Below are 6,510 nucleotides of genomic sequence, written 5' to 3'. Positions count from 1 at the left end.
TCTTTCAAGCTCATTTTCATTTCACTTTTTTCTTGACATAGACAGAGTAAATATATCAAAGCAACGCAATCAGAAAAGGCACACTCTTAAAAATAAAGGTGCTTGAAAAGGTTCTTCAAGAGATGCCATAGAACAACCATTTTTGGTTGCACAAAGAACCTTTCAGTCAAAGATTATTTAAAGAACCATCTCTTTCTTACCTTTTTATAATCTGAAGAACCTTCTTTCGCCACAAAGAAGCTTTTGTGAAACAGAAAGGTTCTTCAGATGTTAAAGGTTCTTAATTTAACCATTTAGACAAACATGTTCTTCTATGGCATCGTGAAGCACCATTATTTTTAAGAGTGCAGCTAAAAAAGGCTGCTGTGTTTACAAAAACAACAAACAAACAAACAAACAGGTGCTTCAAACATTTTCTGTTTTGTAACCTCTTTGTCTGTCATATACCAACATTAGCCCCATCAGCACAATTCCATTAAACAGTTTTCCCACTAAATCAAATTATACCTGATATTATTTATAAATATAATTTGCATTAGTACTCACTTTTTTAAAAAACAGACATATATTATGCTACATCAAGCATACATGCTTATAAAATCTGCACATATCATAATTTTTCATATTTTGAACACGTATTAAAATGAAAGAGGAAATTGCGATTAGTTATTTTAATCATAAATCATAATTTTATGTTTCAGAATTCTAAATATCTTTTTGTAGCAGATATATAGTGCATAAAAAATCATCCTGGTCTAAAGCATTTTTGTTTTTTTGTTTGCGGTCTCTGGATTATTGGCAAAACTGAAATGATACCAATATGAAGAATGATAGTGAGAAAAACTGTCATGAAGTTCATATGTCGTTTGCCCTTCAAAATCATCAAGTACAGTTAATCTATTAGTTAATATTAAATGAATATAATACAAGTGTGACATTAAATGTGTAATCGTGGATTTAGTACATTAATGGCTAAACTGTCCAGAAATGTCTATTACAGCAGTTTCCTAAATAAGAAATCACTAACGACTCTGGTATTTCCAAATAAATTTTTTTCTAGTCATCTTTTACAACTGTATTCATCATTCAAAGTCCTCTACAGACTTTCTTCTGCAACTGTCCCGATGAAAAAAAAAAAAAACTACATTACCCACGATGTTGTAAAGAAAATTCCACCAATCAGAGAGTGCAAGAAAATCTCAGCAAAAGAGCTCTGCAGGGAACATCCTTCATCCTTGCTTAGATATTTGTATATATATATGCATATTTGACAATAAACTTACTATTATTATTATTCAACTACTTTAAATTAATAGTTTTATATTTCTCCACCATTTTTAATTTGCAATGCTTCATGGGACTGTAGTTCCTTCCTCCATTAAAGCCACCCAGTTCTCAGTCTTGTACCTTTGTATTTTGTCTATAAATGCATTTTTGCTTCAAATAGAAGTTTGCAGTGTTGTTGTATGGTTCATGCCTTATAACTCTTTAAATAAGACTTTTTAAAATATATGGTAAAAACTATTTGTGGACCCAAAGGTGCTGAAAAAGTGGGTAAGAACTAATGCACTTTTAATAACTGCATGACTTCACAAAAGAGAAAAAATAAATAAATAGAGATTGATTACAGCTGTCAGATGAGAGAGAAATGTCAAATTGACAGTGACTCCCCCTGAAGCTGCATTAGAAACACCTTCACAGCAGCGCAGATTTTAATATAACATTAATATAACAGTAAAATTAAAAGATTGATTAACAGGAAGCATTTTTTTTACAGACTGCAACAATTAAGATGTCCCAGACTGAACTGTTCTTTTCAGTTTCTCATTGCAGTTTTGAAATGTGAAGGCACCGCACTCATCCAGAGCCTCAAACTGGACAGCATCATCTCTCTCTGCATCTGATCAACACTGTAAACAAGGAAACCCTCTTTAAACAGTTCTCTGTAATGTAGCCTTTCAGGACAATCTTTCCTGTGAACGGCTTTAATTGTCTGAAGTCGCTTTCCATCTGTCAGTTTCATTCAGTCCCCTGAGGCTTTTGGCAAATTCTGCTTCTGAGATTTTCATATGTGTTGCTTAAAACAGCTGTGTCCTGCAGACATCCTTGTCTCTTTCGGTCCTCGCATTTATATTAGGACCCATAATACCCTAGGAAGGGGTTTATTGATTTGATGAAGGCCTTGGCAGGTTTGGCATCACAGATGATTCCACTAAATTGACCTGGCATGTGTCTTGCTTGGTACCACAGACCCTCTCTCTCCAATTTCATCATTTCCTCAACTGGCCTATCCACATGTTTTGACAAATACATCTCTAAGTCTCAGATGTTCAGGTTTTCAGACCACAGAACTTTTGAACTGCGAGAGACTACCAAGATCTCAATTCTGACCCATGCGTTCTCTCATTCGTCTCCACAAAGTTGAGTTCTTTTTTCACTCCATTCCTGACTTCTGCTTAATTTTTACTTCTTTTTTTTTTTGGCGTATCAAACAATGTTCTAAAAGCTGATGGAAGGCCTTTTGGCCCATTTCTGCAACAATTTGAGAAAACTGTCTTCAGCATTATTTGCAATTACATTTTCCAGACTGGGATTTGAATTAGCCGTCATCAGGATCTGAAAATATGAATCTCTTCAGTTTCCAAATTTAGTTTTTCATTATTCTCCATTATGCCATTGTTTTTGTGTTTCTTTCCATGGCCTCTGCCATAAATGTTCCAACAGTCCTTCATTCTCTGTGTTCTCTTCATTCCCTTTTTTCTTTTCACAGCGACTCCTCTCTGTCCCATTATTACTCTTCCTGTTTGTGGCTTAGATTTACAGATTTGAGAGAAACGGCAAGAGAAGTATTTAAATGAATTTACAGGGTTAGATCACTCACATGTTTGCCGATTTCAATAGAAGTTGATACTGATGCACTTTGAAGCTTAAAAATCACCCAAAAATGTAAAAGAATTTAATGCAACTTTCTCATACATCATGTTCCAAGTCTTCTGATGCCATATGACAACCTTGCATTTTGTTTTTTTTACTTATTGCCCAATTACAGTATTTTTTTCAGCTGCTTACACACAAACTCTTTCCTTGTCACTCAGTTTCTGAAAGCTTACACTCAAACAGCAGAAGCACACACCAAATCTGCAAAACCAGACACGAATTCTCAGCTTTTGACTCAGTTTTCAATTTCATAAAACACAACACACAATTCTCTCTGTAACACACAACAATCTAACAGGAATTAATATTATGGCAAAGGTGTTTGCAAATGTTTGCTTTTGAGATGTGTTTGTGATATTTTGAATGCAGTGCTTTATTTTACAAGAAATGTGAGGCATTTTGCATTTTGTGTAGTTCTTGGATTTGTGTGTAAAGTTTTGAAAAAAAGAGGCAAAGTTTTGAAAATGTGTGTAAGCAGCTGAAAAAACCTGTAGTATCAAAAACAGGACTTGTATTTTGATACGGCAGAAAAAGCACACACACACAAGCTCAGGTCGTTTGAATCATAAATAGGTTACTTACTCTTAAATGTTTTAGCGGTTTAGTGACATGAACTATTATCATCATACCAGGCAGCAGCAGACCTCACACGCCCCACCCTAACATTACCTTTGTAGCATTTTACTTCCAATTACACATTAATATTAAATAGAGTTTAATACACATTTGCATAGTTTGCATGGTGGTTAACACCAATACTGCCTGGCATTGTATTATAAAGGTTAAAAAACTCTGAATTTAACATACTCTGATGTTTCCTCTTTATATCATTGCCATGATTGTCGTAGGTCTTCTGCCACACCATATCATTTACTATTATGTGTAATCTGAGCTGTTCCACTGTAGTCTCATTAAAAGAGCACAAAAGCACCAAATACTTCTGAAGCAAACTAACACTGATCTAGAGCAACTGGTTGTGTTCACAGAGTTTATTATGGCTACTGACACTAGGATACCTGACCATTACTCAAATAACGACTTGACACTGCATTTTAAATACAGAGACATTAATACGGAGTCGGTCCCTCTTAGCACCTATAACAGCGTCAACTCTTTTGGGAAGGCATTTCACAAGATTTTGGAGTATTTCTGTGTGGCTTAGAGCATCAGTTCCAGTTCATCCCAAAGGTGTTGGATGGTGTTGAGTTCAGGGCTCTGTGTTCTTCCACACCAAACTCATCCAATCTTGTCTTTATGGACTTTGCTTTGTACACTAGGATACAGTCACGCTGGAATAGAAAAGGGGCTTTGCAGAACAGGTTTCCACTTCTCCAGAGTCCAGTATCTGTGGATGTGAGGCTTGCATGCAGCTGCTCGGCCATGGAAACCCATTTTATGAAGCTCCTGCCGCACAGTCATCCAATCACAGTACCACACTTGAATTTACTGAGCTCCTCAGAACAACCTTTTTTTCACAAATGTTTGTTATTGTAGACTGCATGGCCAGGAGTTTGATTTTATACACCTAGGAAAATGGGTCTGATTGAAACAGCTGTATTCAGTGATTAACAGGTGTTTCCCAATACTTTTTTCCATATTTACAGTGTTACCTTTGTTTTTGGATCTGTTTGTATCTGTGTTACAGATCGGCCAGGCTCTCACGTCAGCCAATCACAACGCACTTCATCACCTGAATTCTAATGGAGCACACCTGCACGTCATCTGAACCTCATCACTCCGCACTATAAAGCCACACACCTCACTGCACTCAAACATCCGGTCAGGGTTATACGAAGTGGATTCATAGAGCTATCTACGACTTACCTGCCTGTTAACCTACCTCCTGTGTCCTCTCCAGCGTCGTGTCCTTCATTCTCCAGTGTCCAGTTCTTTCCAGCGATCTCCTGTCATCCCAGTTTTCAGTGAGGTGTGTGGTTCACTCAGCGTCCACGAGTTCCTGTCAAGCCAAAACCATTCCAATCATCGACTCATCTGTCCATTGGTCAGATATTTGCAGGTATTACTCACCTTACCATAATACCCATTTACTCTGCTGTTAATAAACCAAACTTCATTGAACTAACCCTTTGTGTGAAGTCTGCTTCCATAACAATCTGTTTAATATCTGTTGTTTCTAAAATATTTACCGGGTTATCTGCTCTCTGGACTACCACGCTTCATTTTGGGTGGAAGCGGGGAATCTTTTGAGTGTTTTAATGAAACCAAACAAAAATACAGTAGTCAAATAAATAGGGAACTTTTCTTCGGGAGTTGACCTGGCCAAAATAACAAACAAAACTCTTTAAGACCCTTCCTAAACCCTAACCAAAATAAAATAAGTACAATATATTAACCTAACTTCCTAGCCAAAAACGGGGATCAAAAAGGTTTACAATAAACAATGGCGTCAAACTCCTTACTTTCCCAAGCCCGCAAGATTTACAATGATATACAAACTATTTATAAGTTCAAGCAAACAGTGTTAAAAAGGAAATCCAAATCAGTGTCAGTAACAGTCAATAGGGTCAAAATACCAAACGGTTTCCTACTTACTATCTGTAATTCTTTTCAGAGAACAAACAATGATCACTCTTAACAGTCAAAATTCATCTAATCGTGCACACAGCCACCAAAACCAACAATTCTCTCCTCACAACAACACAATGTGCCCTCTCAAAGGAAGTGACATCAGGGCTTTTTAAGATGAGCCAGTCATTAGCCTGCAGGAGCCAATCAGCACTGTACCTGGACACAAACACTTTCAAAGCAAAAGAGAGAAAGAAACGAGAGAATACAAAACAAAGGGTTGTAACAATTTTACACAGACATGATGTAAACAACATACACAGAAGCAGATTCCTGTGAAATCCGTCCATCAAGTCTCCCTTTTTTCTGAACTTACTCAAAACCATATTTCAACATTTTCACTTTCCTCAAGTCCCATGAAAACTACAATACTTGATTTGGTTTTCTTTTTCCCTACATAAATTAATCTAGTAGATTGCACATTTTAGAGAATTACATTAATTAAAGAGAGATTGAATTAACAAGAGAAACACAATTTTGTTGTGTAGATGATAAATTATATGATTGAGTAAACTGGATCTGTGTTTTTCAGTTGATTTCAGTGAGGGCAGGACATACAGCTTGTCTTTATTAGCATTTTATCAGCACCAAACAACAACAAAAAAGATTATTTATTTCATAAACATGAATGTGCAATAGGCCTGCTTTGTACAAATAAATAAATATTGTTAACAAAGAACATTTTATCTGTTTATAACCTTTTCATCATCCTCTTCTTCCTTCTCTGTAACATGGTTGCATGATGGCATATAGTGGACATTGCTTAGACATCATACCAGATCATGCACATAAAAGGATCTTTCCATTGTAAATAAATCAATACAAATTTAATGTAAGATGATGTTGAGAGAATGTGACTTTCACCCCATTTCTGATATCATTTGCCTATCACTGATCATTGCTGCAACATTAACATTTATGTTTGTGACCAGCAGAGGGCTTCAGGCCCCAAGTATTCGCCTTATGGACAATACCCCCACTTTATAC

This window comes from Barbus barbus (genome assembly GCF_936440315.1).
Source record: "Barbus barbus genome assembly, chromosome: 20".
In the NCBI taxonomy this organism is placed as follows: domain Eukaryota; kingdom Metazoa; phylum Chordata; class Actinopteri; order Cypriniformes; family Cyprinidae; genus Barbus; species Barbus barbus.
Note: the sequence above shows the minus strand (reverse complement) of the source record.